Genomic DNA, 17,107 nt, shown 5'->3' with positions numbered 1-17,107 from the left:
GCACACCTGAATGTGGGGGTGTTTGAAATCCAGAACCAAATTACGAGGCTTGAGTTCATTCCCTGTAATCTGCCTGGGTACGTATTTCTTGCCCAGCCCTCACCGTGTACCTGGGTGATAGGGAAACACCGGGTGTACCTGGGTGATAGGGAAAGTTCTAATTCATTCTGCAGCACGGTCATCTTCTTCTCCCTGCTTCCCGAGGTGCGCCTGGGGTGAGCTCTTTGTACGCACTCGACTTGCAGACTCCATAGAGTTCAGCTGCAGCAGTTTGTTTGCGAGGCATCCGAGGTGGCTTTCTTCATCCGAGGTGGCTTCCTCACCTCCCAGTTTACCTGCTGATGCACTGAGCCGCCTGCACGAGCAAGCCGAGATGGTCCCTGACTAGCAGCAGCAATCCAGGCAAGGTCAGGAGCCTTGTGTGGGTTCAGATGGTGGCAGGCTTATTGTTCACGTTAGGCATGGTAAGTGACATCCTGATTCCACTGACTTCAACAGAGCCAGGATTTCACCCCATGAATCTGAGTTCCAGCCCACTGATCTCTGCTGCTGTGGCCATAGAAAAGATATTGGGTGGCCTTAGGAAAGCAAATGCCTGGTGCTGTGTTCCTGTTCAGGTATTGGTTTGTGATGCTTATGGCCCTGATGACTGGGATAAAGGAAGTCATGGTATGAGGAATCGGGGGACAGGGGGAAGAGGGGCAGGTGTCGGTGGTCTCTGGTCTGGGTTTGCTCAACTTACTAGGAAAAGGGGTTTGATGCTGTGATGGTTAACAGCTAGGCTGTGAATGGCACTGTCCCATTCTCACTGCCCGGCATGTGGTTGTGGAGGTCTGCAGGAGAAATGATTTGGCGAGTCATCAAAATCATAGCGGGGCAAAGAAAGCAAGCCGCTGCAGAGCTGTGAAACACTGAGAACGTTTGCCGCTTTTCTGTTTTTCATCCTCCGTGCTATTGCTAAACCTTTTTAAATATTAAAGGTTGTAATATTTGGTTTAGTGAAACAACGTGTGTAGCGCAGTGAATTTTTCCATTTGTACGTGGAACAACACGGGAAGCAATCTGAAGTCTCTTACATAAAATGTCCCTTCGGACTAGAGAGAGGAGGACGAAGTAAATCGCGAGGCTATGTGTGACGCTGCCTTTTCCTTTCTACAAAGGAACCTGGCATGAGTCTGGGGGCTGAAGGTTAAAAGAACTAAATATGTGAAGCTGCTGTTAGGACCCCCCCTCCCCCCCCCCCCAGTCCTTTCAGTTCTTAGTTCGCAGAAGTCCAGAGTCCAGCAGCAGGCAATACGACAGATTTATTGGGAACTTTTCAAGCAAGCATCCATTAGGACCCCACCAGTCCTTTACACCAATACATCTTCCCCCCTCCTTCCTGTTTTACCTCAGTTTTTATAATGTCTCTTAACCAATCATTTCTTTAACAATATTACAGGATGATTCTTTAACCAATCCTAACATAGTGTAACATAATTCTTTAACCAATCATACCCCGCCACCTTAACTGAACACACTTAGTTATGCAACAGACAGAAACAATCAAAGAACCAGACAGAAATCGTTCAAGTAGATAATAGAGAATTGGGTACCATAAAGACAAAACTATAAGGAGTGTAGATTTTACAGCCAACACTGTTGATGAGTAATTCTTTTGCCAGACAGAATGCTAGCAAACCAAGTTTCCTTTAAACAGTCTAGGATCTTTTCTCTATCTGGAGGTGTTAGACTGGATCACCGTCTTAGCAGCCTGGTATTAGATGTTATGTTGGAATGTGCGTATGTGACCGCACGCTTCCCAGCTTATGACCGCCACTCCTGCATCTGAGCCAAGGTACCAGTCCTCAGACTGTCACAGTGAGAGAAGGCCTGTGGGTTTGATTCTTTGTTTTATACCCCTATAACCAGCTAAAGGATAAGGCTATCCTTACAAAACATGGGCCTTTACAGGCAGGCCTGAATATCTATATTCTATATACTGACCGCTACATTTTCAGAACCTGGGTGCTTAAACAGAGGCACAGAGTATTCACCAGACCGGATCAGTCCGTCTAGAGCGGTGTCCTGTCAGTGGCCAGAAACAGCTACTTCCGAAGAAAGGTGTAAAATCCTGACAGGAGGCAGATGTGGGATAATCTGCCCTTCACAATAGTCTCATTCTGGTCTTTAATAAAATCAAGCTTCTAACTTCATACTTGGGTACTAAATAAATTGCCAGCTTTCCAGAAGTTCTGGGCACCTTCAGCTGCCCTTTAAGTCTATGCAATAGCTCAGTGTTTTGGAAAATCAGCTACTTATTTAGAAGCCAGCTGTAGGTTACCCAAGTTTGACAGTGGTCAGTCCTGATCTTGCATTATGATCCATGCAAAGTCCCACAGTAGGTTTAGGGACCCCCCAGCATGGACCTGATAACAGGAACAGACATAGGAGAGTATGTAGCAGACCTTGGAGAGTATATTGCTAACCAATGATTCAGGGACATAATAATGTGATGGGTGTTAGTAAACAAAAGGTGTACACGCAGTGGACTCCAAGAAAAGTGGATATCTAGGACTTTTAAAGTGCAATGCACCATGGTAGTTATAGTATTTCCCATTGTAAGTCCAGGAAACCCCACAAAAGCTTCAAGAAAGGTAAAATACCATGGTGAATAAATGTCCGTTCCTTTGCTCATGGTACCCATTGTACCAAAGGATAGAAGAACTGTACAGAGGGCTTAAAGGAGGTGTAACTAGGAGTGATGGTAGGAAAAAAAGAAATGAATGTGAGGGCAATGTTAATGGTCAGAGGACAAAGTCTCCATTGACCTGCACCTTGCGCGGTCACGTACACCAGAGCACAGCAAGTGTAAGTGACGGTCAAGTCAGAAGGTAACATTTTATACCACCTTTGCTCAGGTGCGAATGACTAGACAGGACAATCAGGGCTTGTCTACCTGGGAGATTTTTTCAGTCACACCATTATAATGATACTAGCAGAGTCAAAGCACTAGAGTTGTATTGGGATGACTCCCCCCCGCGGACATACTTATTCCAGAATAAGAGTGGCTTTTTTTTGGCTTATCTTAAACTGCTTCCAAAGTGACATGAAAGAACCCTGAAAAAGGCCCATTTCTACCAGAATCAGAGCGTCCACATGATGTGTGACAGTGCTACAGCTGTAGTGTTTGAAATTCACACCCTGCCTTATAGGAGCGGAACTGCCCCGTGTGGCCTGGTGCTGACTTCCAAGATCTATTGGACTGCGCTATAAAAGGATCTGATGGAGACCAAGGTTTTCAAAAGTGACTAGTGATTTGACAGGGCTCCATTTTTGGGTGCCCAGTTTGAGAAACCTTAAAGGGGCTGATCCCGCCCCCCCCCCCCTCTGCAAAGCTGACCCCTTTAAATCATCTCAAGGGAGGCAGCTAAAATCGCCAGTCTCTTGAGGATGGATTCTCTTTCATTTGGAGCATTTAAAAGTAGACTCACCAATACACTACAGGAAATAGCCTGTCGTCAGTAACACTGTCTGGCAGTGAGATGGCTGGATGACCTAATAAGCCATTCTCATTTCTAATCGCTGTGGCTGTATGATATTCACATTTCTCCCTTTTCTCCTGCAACCATGTACCCCTCATTTTTCTCCTGGTGTGAAGCCCCTCCCTGAAAGACTAGATCAGCTATAAACTCTTTAGAAGGATACCTGGTGTGGAGAGTGCCCTTGTGCAGACACTTGGCAACAGTGCAGAATTCGCCCTTCCCCATACACCTCAAATTGGTATCAGTGGTTTGCTAAACTTGGTCTTAAAAGAGTCATCTACCTGTGCAGTCCCTGGCTTTGCCTCAAGTTAGTGGCAGTGATACAAATAGATGGATTCCTGCAGATCGCAGGTGCCTGCACTTTGCTTTATCCCAGATTACCCCACGTAGCTGTGTTGGAGGTTTTGGAGACGCCCAGTGTGGTTAGCATCTTAATAGATGTGTCCCCATCAGGGAGCTGGGCTTAGAGTGAGTTGATCAGCAGTGCGCTCTGTTGGAGAGACCTTGGTGCACACAGAAGCAGAGAGATGTTAGGAGAGCTGGAATTATCTGGGTGTGTTCCCCGTGCTGTTTACTCTGCCGTAGAACCTTTTGCTCATTTATCACGGCTGCTGAAGGAGCCACGCAAGAAGGCTGAGTCTCCGCTCAGGACAATACAGATTCAGAGCTGGGGCAGATTGCCATCTGACTACTTGTGTGTTCCCTGTCCTCAAAAAAGGGGTTCAAATTGGGAAAGTAACTGTGAAAATATATAAGATACTGGACGTTCAAGTTCCTATAGTGAGTCTCAGGCCATGTCCACACCAGCAAGCATACAGCCGCACAGCTGTCCCGATGCAGCTGCATTGCTGTAAGGTCACTTGTGTAGCTGCTCTGTGCCGACAGGAGAGAGCTCTCTCATCAACATAATAAAATCATCTCACTGAGCGCTGGTAGCTATGTCAGCAGGAGAAGCTTTCTGGCCCACATAGCGCTGTGCACGCTGCCACTTATACTGGTGAAATTTACGTCACTCGGAGGGTGTTTTTTCACACCACTGAGTGACCTAAGCAGCCGTGTAGACATGGTCTACACTAATAATAATAATTATTATTATTATTTAAATACAGTAGCACCTGGGTCATCATGCAATCCTCTGTACAAACACACAACGGGAACAGTCCCTGCCCTGAAAAGCTAATGATCTAAACAGGCAGGAAGGATTTTCGTCCCCCTTCCACAGACGGGGTATTCAAGCACAGAACGATGAAATAACTTGCCGAAGGCTTTTTTTTTTTTAAAGCAAAACAGAGATTCGAACCCACTGCTCTGACGTCCTAAGCACATGCCTGAGCTACTAACTAGGCCAACCATCCGCCCAAAAGCATGGAGATAGGACTCTGGTGAGCTGTCCTCCCGGCTCTGCAGTGTAGGGCTGAAAGAGGCTTGGCCCATGGACTGCGTCTTCCTCTGTATTTTGCAGAGAGCCGAGTGTGCCGCCACTGCTAACTAACACAAGACTAATAATGCGTCTACTGCATATTCTGGCACTTCCCATTTCCCCCTTCATTTGTTTTCCTTTCATCACTATCTGTGGAGTTCCAGGCGCTGCCGCTGTCTGTAATGTGGATGCGTCCGGAGAGTTAATGCCTCCGAGGAAACAAGATGTTCAATTGAACTCGGCGGTAGGCGAGAACTGCACTAGCTGTGGCTCATTAGGACTGTAACAGAACTGCCGTGCCAATCAATGGGAAGCTCTGGGTTGACTGCGCTTTCCAGCCAGTCTCCTGTGATCTGCGTGACAGCTCTGTCAGCTTCTAATGAGTACCTGGGCCCGCTGAGTGGCGGTGGGAGGCAGGCGGCTCATTGCTGCCCAGTAATTTAGATGGGAGGCGCTCCCGGGCAGGGCATTTGCCTTCCACACGTCTGCAGTGCAGGTGTTGCCTGCGGCTGTGCCATGGCAAAGTATGCACCGTCATCAATGTGTATTGGAGCAGTGAGGGAATACGACTTGCCCCCTCTCCTTAGGGGTCTGATGTCTGAGCGAGGAGACTTTACCCAGAAGCTAGGACATTTCCCTGTTTACTGTCACCCCAAATTTTCCTATAAGGAACTACAGCAAGAAAGGGAATTTACTGAGCAGTTTTGTTAAAGCACAAGAGAAAAGTCTAGCGGTCGATTGGCTACCCCTAATGCAGTTGTACCAGGGTGCAAGGTCCCTTCCTGTGCCCTCTGTGTGGCCATATTAGGGCTACCTGGACATTGGGACTGAGTCCAATGCTGACTGCAAGGACTACACGCTAGATACTCCGCCCAGGGTGGGGAGTGGGCGGAGCCTTGGTGGCGGAAGGTAAAACACAGCCTTTCAGGGTACGCAGCACCTAGTACAGAGGCACCATCTCCCCTTCCACAGGTGAATTCTTCAGCATGTGAAGCAGGGGATTATTGGTTCTGATCTGCTCCTCTCGGCTGCAGCTTTTCTATCTCATGCTTGGCTCAGTGGCTGCTCTGGCTCCCTCGCCTGCTTCTCCCTCCAACCCCTGCCTGGGTTTCCAGTCAGCCGTTATACCCCTCCTTGCCACTCTTCCTCCTCCCCCTGCCTTATGCATCCTGGCTGTTGCTCCATGCTCGCCCCAGCTGCATCTCAAAGACCGGATCTAGATGCAGGGATCCCTGGGTGAGGTGCGACGGTCTGGGTTATGTCAGAGGTGCAGCTAGATGATCAGAGTGATGCCTTCTGAGCTGCAAATCTATTAATCCAAACCCTACAAATCAGCCCAGTCTCTAACAATCAGAGACCAGGGGGAGACCTATGCAGGGGGAGGGGAAGCAGATTAGCCCACATCTGCCTAGTGTAGGGTTCTTACTGTTTCCTCTGAAGCACTTGCTGCCGGACCCTGTCAGAGAGAGGATACCTGACAAGGTGGATCTTGAGTCTGATCTGGCCTTGCGATTCTTCGGTTCCCTACCTTTGGGGCCCACCCAGTTTGTTTGCCAAGTAGGTCTTTATCCTTAAATCTGTAAATGCTTCTTCCCCAAAGCCTGGATAAAGAGGTGAGCCATGCTGTGTGTCTTGAAGGCCAACAGATTCAAGCCATTTGGGGCTGAGGGGAAGGGAAGAGACTCCAAAGTTAAGGGCCCCCATAGAAATACCCCTTCTTTATTCCCATGGGGCCAGAGATCAGGAGTCTCTGCTGACATGGCAGCATATCTTAGCAAGACAGGCAGGCTCCTAGATGAGCAGGTCACAAGCATTAGCCCTACTGCTTGATGTCCCCTGAGAAGTGTGCGACCTGGGAAATCTGCACTGACAGCTGGATGCTGAACGTTTAACAGCAGCAACGGTCTCTCTCGAACCAGCCGTATCAAAATGGCCTCTGTGCATTTGCTCCAAGTTTCCAAATATTTCCTTTCATTCCCAATTTCACTCTTTTATTGTTTATTTCCCCCCTCTTAATAAGGCTGATTATCTTATTCACGGCATCAGTGTTTTAATACTCAAAGCTTATGTGAATTATCATAACCAGCCCTGAGTGAAAATAAATTAATCTGTTAGCACAAAATAATTTCCTCTAGACAATTAAAAGAAAAGTAAATTGAACTAATAGCTCTAATCTTTTCACTGCCTCACAGTCGTTTTCCACTTTGCAGCAAAGCGTTTTGTGTTTTACCACGGTTGTGATGTAGTTCAAGCCTAGCTCCCTTCCTGAGTTATTTCTATGCTCCCCATTATCATGGCATGAGAGCACCTCACAATTTTTAATGCATTTATCCTCACAATACCCGGGAGGCTGTGAAATGCTACTGGCCCCACTTTACCGTGCTTTTTGTAACTCTGAGGGGTAGCATAGAATCATAGAATCATAGAATCATAGAATATTAGAGTTGGAAGGGACCTCAGGAGGTCATCTAGTCCAACCCCCTGCTCAAAGCAGGACTAACCTCAGCTATATCATCCCAACCAGGGCTTTGTCAAGCCTCAGCTTAAAAACCTGTAAGGATGGAGATTCCACCACCTCCCTAGGTAACCCATTCCAATGCTTCACCACCCTCCTAGTAAAAAACTTTTTCCTAATGTCCAACCTAGACCTCCCCCTGCAACTTGAGACCGTTGCTCCTTGTTCTGTCATCTGCCACCACCGAGAACAGCCTAGCCCCATCCTCCCTGGAACCCCCTTTCAGGTAGTTAAAAGCCGCTATCAAATCCCCCCTCACTCTTCTCTTTTGCAGACTAAACAAGCCCAGTTCCCTCAGCCTCTCCTCATAAGTCCTGTGCTCCAGCCCCCTAATCATTTTGGTTGCCCTCCGCTGCACTCTCTCCAAATTGTCCACATCTTTTTTGTAGTGGGGGGCCCAAAACTGGACACAGTATTCTAAATGCGGCCTCACCAATGCCGAATAGAGGGGAATAATCACTTCCCGTGACCTGCTGGCAATGCCCCTCCTAATGCAGCCCAATATTCCATTAGCCTTCTTGACAACCAGGGCACACTGCTGACTCATATCCAGCTTTTTATCCACCGTTACCCCCAGGTCCTTTTCTGCAGAGCTGCTGCCCAGCTCGTCGGTCCCCAGTCTATAGCTGTGCATGGGATTCTTCCTTCCTAAGTGGAGGACTCTGCACTTGTCCTTGTTGAACCTCATTAGATTTCTTTTGGCCCAATCCTCCAGTTTGTTTAGGTCACTCTGTATCCTATCCCTACCTTGCAGGGTATCTACCACTCCCCCCAGCTTAGTGTCGTCCGCAAACTTGCTGAGGGTGCAATCTACCCCATCCTCCAGATCATTAATAAAGATGTTGAACAAAACCGGCCCCAGGACCGACCCCTGGGGAACTCCGCTTGTGACCGGTTGGCTGGGGAGTTGTGACGCAGTTGGCTGGGGAGGGAAGATGTCTAATGTGTGCCCCCCTGAAACGCTGTGCTAGATATCATTATCGAGGGGACATGTCGTAACCCTCAGTCCTGATCATTGATAAATACAGACCAGGGATTAATCTGCTGCCACCACAATTCATATTTCATTTGTCTATAAAAGCGAAACCCGAAATGCCCCTGTTACGGTGTGTTTGTGTGTCTGCATAAGGTATTCGTGCAAAGGAGGATGAAGGAATCATTGGTCCATAGGCTCCCCCCAGCTGTACAGTCAAGAGGGGAGCAAATACGAAGGGAAAGCCCTTTTGGGCCCATGTGCAGAACTAAACAGGATATTCCTTCTATCAGTGTTGACGCTTCCCTTCATCTCTGCAGAGCTGCTCTGCCCTGCAGAATATTAATGCCGGATGCCAACGGCAGCAAGGCCTCTGAATGTGACATGCTGCTATGGATGGGTTTGGACTGCAGAAAAACACAAGAGTCCCCCCTCCCCATCTGGTTTCTCCATGCAGCTGACTAGAATCCATAGTGTTAGAGGCTTTGACCCACATGTTCTCCTTGAGTCTCTCCCCTAGCAGTTCCACGCATGTTGGTCCCATGCAGAGGGAAGAGCAGCTGGACTCTGCAACTCCAACATTGCTTCAGAGATTTGCATTCTCCTTCTTATGCTTTTGCACACCAGGGAAACACCCAAACCTATTGACATTAGATGGATGAGACCTACAACCTCATCTTGTCCATTCTCCTTCGCAACTCCTCATCTCAGGATTATTCCCTACACTATGTTCAACTCCGTGTCCACACGGAGAGCTCAAGGTGGGTTGGAACTCCAGGGCACAGGGAAAAGATACTTCAGATTATTGTACTGCAAATGGAGGAAAGCTACAGTCATCCCTGGCAGAATCTCACTGATCATTATTATTTGTATTGAAGTCACACCTAGATGCCCACAACTGAGAACCAATGCTAGTGTAAAAATGTGTTTGCTGCCTGGAAGAGCTTACACTCTACACAGACAAGACAGGCAAAGGATGGAAGAAAGTATTATCACTGTTAATAATGTTTATTACACTAGTGCTTAGAGACCAGCCAAGATCACCGCCCCCTAGTGCCAGGTGCTGTACAAACACGGAGTAGTAGAGAGTCCCTGCAGCAGAGTTTACATTCTCAACAGACAAAGCAGGTCAGAGTATAGGGGAATGGAATATAACATAACAAGCAGAGTGATCAATGTGATGGCACCAAATGTGTATTAACTTCTTTTGATAGATGGGGACAGAGACCTGGGGAGGTTGAATTATGTGCCTAAGGTCACAGAGAGTCTGTCTACACAGCAAAAAAAAACATGCAGCTGACCTGTGCCAGGTACATGGGGCTTGGGCTGTTTCATTCCTGTGCAGACTTCCGGGCTCTAAGACCCTGAGGGGTGGGAGGGTCCCAGAGCTCAGGCTCCAGGCTGAACCCGGAAGTCTACACAACAATGAAACAGCCCTGCGAGCCTGTCACAGGCCACCCATGGGATTTTCTTTGCTGCATAGACATATCCTGAAGCACAACCAAGAATTGAGCACCACTCGCTGGAGTCTCATACCAATGCCTTCACCACAAGACCATCCCTCCTCTACCTCTGAAGTCAGTGGAGTTGCACCAGTGAAGAGTTTGACCTGTAATCTTTGATGGAACCTGTTTCCTGGAGCAGGAAAAGATTTTGTTTCAAAGAATAGTCCAGAGCATTGCATGCTAACATAATGCCCAAACATGCAAGGTGTAGGAGACAGAAAAGCACTGTTCCAAAACCTGCTGAACTGGTGAACAAGGAAAGTTTGGGGTTTTGTGTTTTTTAGAAGCATGAAAAAGCATGAGAGCATTTTTAATTGGGGAAGACACAAAGGATAAGGTAGCTGGAGGGAAAACAGTATTTCATATTACCAAAATGGCTTTAGGAGAATGACATTAGAGGAAAGGAAATCCTGATTTATTTATTTGTTTGTTTTTATTGCTCACCTTCATCAGAATAAAGCTGGAGATGCTAATTACTGAGAGCCCTGAAGGATATTAATTCTGTCAGATGATATTTCTGGATTTACCTGAAGATGCTAATTGGAACAACAACATACACTATTTAGACGGGTGCAGATCTAAGCTCTCCCCAGCTTTCACGTTGGCTTGCCACATAAAATAAAAGCAGAGGGCATCATTCCTCTGATCTGGAGGATAAAATAACTAGAGCTAAATAGATACAAGGGGAAATATACATATATATATACACACCTATGTCAAAATATGTGCACAGAAAGCAAGGGGCAGCTAATTACCTCAAGCTGTGGTGCCCTCTGGTCTGGAATCAAGCAGTCTCCAAATCAAAGCACATTATGTCTCTAGGAAGCTAACTGCTACCTGACCCAGGGAGGTGTGTTGTTTCCCAATGTACTGACTTGAATTAATACAGGAAGCGTCGTGGTGGTGTCTGGCCTTGCCTGGACGCACCAGGAGGGAGGAGGCCCTGTTCCCTTCTGCACCCATGCAGCTGCTGGACATAATTTCATTCCATGCATTCCCTCGAGCAGCACACTGAGAGGCTAACCCCATGCTCAGCTCTAGCCACTTGCAACTAAGCGGGAAGGGATGGGGAGGGGGACATGGCTAAGGATCTAGCCAGACACCGAGGGGAGTGTAGACCATGCTACAGCTTGTACCATGTACCTGCTTCAGGAAACAGGCTCCTTCTCTGCCTCTCCCCCTGTGGGAGCCGGACTGAAGATACACAAATGAGCCCCTAGGCTCAGAATAAAAGGAAGAAACAAGAAATCTTACGGCCTGATCCAAAGCCCATTGATGTCTGTGAAAAGACTCCCATTGACATAAGGGGCTTTGGATCAGGCCCTCAATGAGTACGTCTGGCATGCGTGGACAGCTACGTGAGAAAGTCCTGATCTCGCCCCAAATGTGAGCCTGCTCTGCTGTAAACCTGGGGATGGATTTGCAGAGGCTGTCTCTTATCTGTCTCTCTCGCTCACCTTGACAAGGCTGTCTGCAGTAATATTTACAGCCGGCAATCCTCAGGACTGGCTGGAACCCCCAGGCCATTGTTACACTGTTTAGCATACAGCAGACTGCATGAGGCCAGTGGTGGATGGATGGGTTAAATCCAGATCTACGATAAATATAGATCTAGGGAGAGATTTGTAGTATAATCATGAATTACAGTTATATAATCCCCCCAATGAGTAATAATTAAACTACTGAGAGTCTGATTGAGGGTCCTAGAAGGTTTAGAAACCTGCTTTAAACCCAGCTGGGGGTGATCTGGGGAAATTCAAATGTCTTTTCCATAAACCCAAAATTGCTGTTTCAAAATGGGATTTGAAAGGAATGATCATCTTCATTTATAGAAACCTGCCTTTGAAATTGCTTTAATAAGGCACGTTTCCAAAGTGTGGCCATCGGGAAAGTGACCTAATCTTCTTCTTTATATGGCTATGGGCCACTTCCCAGGGAACAGCTCTCCTGGGACACATAATAATAATAGTCAGACTCAAGTAAAACATGGCATTGTCCATTAGCAATAACTTGTGGGACCAATTTCTTCCTGTTCCATTTGCCCACAGCTCTGTTTTTTGCAATTTCAGGTGTGGACAAAGCCAAGAGCTTTGGTGGAAACCCGTATGAATCTACTGACTAGTTTTCTAGTTGTCTAGTTTTGGGGCAAAACATCAGAGAGGAAGGATGGTCCAGTAGCTAGGACTCTAACCTAGGACTATCCGTAAAGCAGGGTTAATAGCTCTTTCCTGTCTCAAAGAGGTATTGCGAGGTACTTGGATGGTGGTAATGGGGACCATATATATAGATGTTTTCCTCCATAAACCCCCCATTCTGGCCCAAATGCAATTCAAGCCCAGTTTGACCCAACAAACTTTTCAAAGACTCCAGCCTACATGTAAACACATGTAAGACAAACTCAAAACCAGGTGAAGTTTTGTCTTTTTTCTGCGTCTTTTACCAAAGTTTTGCACAGCTGCGCAAATCCCTGGTTTGCAGGCCTTCTGCTCTCAATCCTTTCCTCTGCAAGAAGGACAATTGTCAACAAACACTGGCCAATGTATATACTTTGCATGTCATAGGAAGAAATGTCCTGCCTCAGGGCTATGTCCCTGGTAGATATTGACCTTTATTGAAAGACACACACTGACTTCTTTCTTCATTTAGGCCCCATTTATATAAAGCATTCTGCCTAAGCATTTCATTCTCTAGGATATTAGGTACAGAATTGAAAATGACAGGATGACAATTTGACAGCAAAGTTTAATTAGGAAATAAATTATGTTCATTAAGAACACTGGAATCCGTGGCATCCATCTCCCTGAGATACAAATCATAGCGTTTATCCAAGGGACAACGCCCCACTACTACGGCAGTTCCATCAGTGCTTTCTGCATCTCATCACTGGCACCAAATAAAGCCATACTGACAATGAGGAAGGATCTATTTTGGCATTCGTGAGTGGGGAAAATAAAAACATTTTACATGTGTTTCTGCTGACAGATATGAGAGCTCTTTATAAATCATAGGCGCCACTGAAATGCAGTCCTATCTGGGGTGGAGCACAGCAGCACCCAATAACATGACAGAGTATGTGTATTCTTGGCCTGCTGAAGCTGATGTGAGTTGCAGGAGCTCAGAACCGCTGGAAATCATGCCGTAACTCTCTTAGGTTGGTTACTAAAAACCTGGGTCATCCATAATTACTGGACATTTTTGAAAGTGTAGCATAAACCTCTGTGTGCATCAATTCCCCAACCTGTCCAGTTGGGATGGTAATGCCCCCCAAGGCTGCCTAGAAGGGGTATATTGTGCACTCAGTAGTTTAGAGGTTTGATTTGTGTTGGATGAACGCCTGACTGTTTAAAAGTTTATCCTAAGATTATAGTTAGTCAAGCCTCTTGATTCTTCAGAATCGGACCAAGAATGGCCTCGCTCATGAGATCACGGTTGTTATGTACTGCTCATCACTGTGGCAGCCTCTGTCTTGGGATCTGGATACTTCTCCTTCCAGGGCAAAGAAGAGATCCATGGGCTTGAGCCTCAGCTTCACCAGGACATTTTTACATCAAGCTGGCGGTATAAAGGGGCTTTACCGTGGGCAAAAATACCCTCTTATAAGTAGCCGCTGTCCTCAGGCTGTGTGAGTTGGCACAAGGCCTGGCCCTGCTCCCAGTCTCTGTGGGGCGTACCTGGACTACTCTGCAGTAAGGCTGTTCTCTGCTTTCCCAGGCCCATAGAGAGCCACGGGAAGAGGAGCATAAAGTCTCAGCAGCCCTGAAGTTGTTCTAAATTATAAGCCAGACTATTGAGGATCACAAAAGTGATTTAAAGCCATGCCCCAAGCATAAAGAGGGAGCAACTGTGAATCAGCCCTCATACTTCTTAGAGCAGGACTAAGCCCTTTGCCTCAAACAGCTGCAGATCTGCAACCCGCGAGAAGCTAGTGGTATCGCAAGGAGTATAGTATATTGTAAAACAATTTACCTGCATGAATAAACTGTACTCTGATTCGCTGCCAAAACAGAGCAAGTCCAGCCAGTCAAAACAAACCTGCTGCTGATTCGCTGACCGGCTTTTTTGTTTCACGGCCTCTTGCAAATAGCGTGAGAATCAGAATGTCCCATTCCACCTCAGGCCTTCTGTGCACAGTGCAGTTTGTAATGCATGCGTCAAAGTGGTTATCAGAAAAGTAGTGGCCGAGAATAGCCTGTCACGGCAAACAACCATCATTCCATTGCTCCAGCATCCATCAGACTAAAGGATTAGTTCTACTTGTCTCATGTGGTAGAAGATAAGAAGAAGAAAAAAACATTGTGTAATAATAAAAGGTTGGCAGAGAATCAGCCGTTCCCACAATCGCAGACTTATGCATGTGTTAATTCCCAGACAAAAACTGCATTGAGATGGAGCTCAGGTGGGAAGAACACTTCAGTAATTGATATATTTATATAGTGTCTCTTATCCCAAAAGATTACAAGAGCTTTGCATGACAGGTAATTCATTTCACCTGTCATGGAAATGCAGCTACTTCTGAGGTGGAATACTGCAACAGCAGTCAAAACAGCTAACAGAATGTTAGGAACCATTAGGAAAGGGATAGATAACAAGACAGAAAACATCATAATGCCTCTATATAAATCCATGGTACACCCACATCTTGAATAATGTGTATAGATCTAGTTGCCCAATCTCAAAAAAGATATATTGGAATTGGAAAAGATACAGAGAAGGACAGCTAAAATTGTTAGGGGTATGGAACAGCTTCCATATGAGGAGAGATTAAAAAGACTGGGACTTTTGAGCTTGGAAAAGAGACAACTAAGGGTGGGGGCATGATACTGGGCTATAAAATCTTTATTGGTGTGGAGAAAGTGAATAAGGAAATGTTATTTACTCCTTCTCATAACACAAGAACTAATGTGTCACCCAATGAAATTAATAGGCAGCAGGTTTAAAACGAATAAAAGAAGTACTTCTTCAAACAATGCACAGTCAACCTGTGGAACTCTTTACCATGGGATGCTGTGAAGGCTAAAACTATAACAGGGTTCAAATAGAACTAGATAAATTCATGGAGGATATGTCCATCACTGGCTATTCGCCAGGATGGGCAGGGATGCAACCCCACACTCTGAATGTCCCTAGCTTCTGCTGGCCAGAAACTGGGAGTTGACGACATCATCACTTGATGATTGCCTGTTCATCCTCTCTGAAGCACTTGACATTGGCCACTGTCAGAAGACAGGACACTCAGCTAGACAGACCATTGGGCTGAACACTAGGACCGTACTTATGTTTAACAGCACGTAACAACAGAAAACTGTGGTGGCAGATTAGATGGCTGATGAGCTGGTAATGGAATTTGAGGCTTCTAACTCTAGCTTACCCATTCCATTCTGGATGTTCAGTGGCCTGTGTGAAAGGACGTGGTGGGATAAAGTCCAGCTAGTTGATAAGCTGCTTGAAACCATGGTGTGTAACCATCCATATCTCATTCTGCAAATACACTTATAACTAGAGCTGAGCCAATGAGGGATTTTTTCAGTTCGCTGGCCATTTTCAAAAGTCGAGAAAAAAATCCTTTCAGGTTGAATGAAATGTTTTGGTTCAACAAAATCATCACGTTTTGTTTTGATTTCAATCCTTTTTAAACATTATATATAAAACAAAAAAAAACCTGAAGGAAATTTTGAAAGAAAAAGTCTTTTCAAGCCAAAAAATCAAAATGTTTCATTTTAGAAATGTCGAAATGAAAGATTTAGATTTTTTCACAATTTCTTTTTAGTTCCTCCCCCCAAACAGATAAGTCATTGAAACTGATGTGAATTCACAAAACATTTAAATGTTGCCACATCAGCATTTTTCACTGAAAAAGAGTTTTGTGTGAAAAATTTTGCCCAGCTCCATTTCTGATGCGTATTCCTCATAGCTGTAACATGCTTGTAACATGCATTAATCATTTATTAGCCTATTATAAGCTATTGATAAATAGAATCTTCATATAAAGGATCATATAGGAAATACATTTGTTTCCCAATTAACCCTCAAAACAAAGGATCCCTTTGTCCCTCACCTGAACAACAGCTTTATTAAACTATGCTTAGGCTTGGCAGAATTTGATTTTTGATGTTATTATAATTTCAATGAATAATATCTGTGTTTATTTTTAGGCATTTTTTTTTCTATTTTTATCCATTTAAATTTTCACAGTTGCGGGAAATTAGGTGGGGCCAGGCAATCATTATTTAATGACCATGGACTTTCAAATTAAAAAGTGTAAATCTTTATAACTGTTAAAACACAAACGCTCAACATCATGTGTCAAAATTTTAGCCTTAAATCAAACTCTCATAAGCTCTCAAGCGGCATTTTTCTTTACTTTGCCTGTCTGTAAATTTCTATTATTATTGATGGAAATATTTTTTCATCTGTTTGTCTGTGTCTGGTGAAATAAAAGTTTATTGACATTTACTGATAAAAATCTAATCCTTCCAAGCCTTGCCATGATTTAACATAAGGACCTGATGTGTTAAGGCAGAAAGCATCTAAATTAATGAGTTAAATTTTTTTGTAGATGAAAATTCAATGAGCTTACCTAACTTCAGTATAAATGAGAAGTAACAAGAGCCCAACATCGAAGGCAGGTGCACTCAGCGCTATTAATGCAACTGAGCATGCCGCAGTCTGTGCCGCTGCTGCCCTGCAAACCAGTAGCTGGAAAACCAGATAATTTATGTCACAGTGTAATCAAGTGGCCCAGAGTTAACAGATCAGCAAACACAGACTGGGGTCTTGAAATTACACTGCTCTATAAATTGCTGGCAGTACGGGACAGAATCCGTGGAAGAGGAGTTGCCTGAGCCTTAGATTGAGAATGAAAAAGTTCAGGGCTGCATCATTCTGATATGAGAAGAATTTCCTGCCTGAAAGGAAAGTGCCAGTTGTTTTCATTGTCAGAAGGTAAAAGAGAGGGTCTTTAGTGACCATATAACAAATCCCACTAACATGGCTCTCCTCTTTCACAGTTTCTTTATGTGGGGAGACACACCGATGTGGTAACTGCTGGTAGTACTAGAATTATAATAGCACATAGATGCCCCAGCTGAGGTTGAGGCCCCCCCTCTGCTAGGTGTTGTACAAATACATAGGAAAAGACAGTCCCGGCCCAAATAACCAACGATCTAAATA

The sequence above is a fragment of the Emydura macquarii genome, unplaced genomic scaffold, assembly GCF_026122565.2.
Source record: "Emydura macquarii macquarii isolate MOO-44397 ecotype Brisbane River unplaced genomic scaffold, CSIRO-AGI_Emac_v2 contig_1947, whole genome shotgun sequence".
NCBI lineage: Eukaryota > Metazoa > Chordata > Testudines > Chelidae > Emydura > Emydura macquarii.
This window is presented reverse-complemented; position numbering follows the sequence as displayed.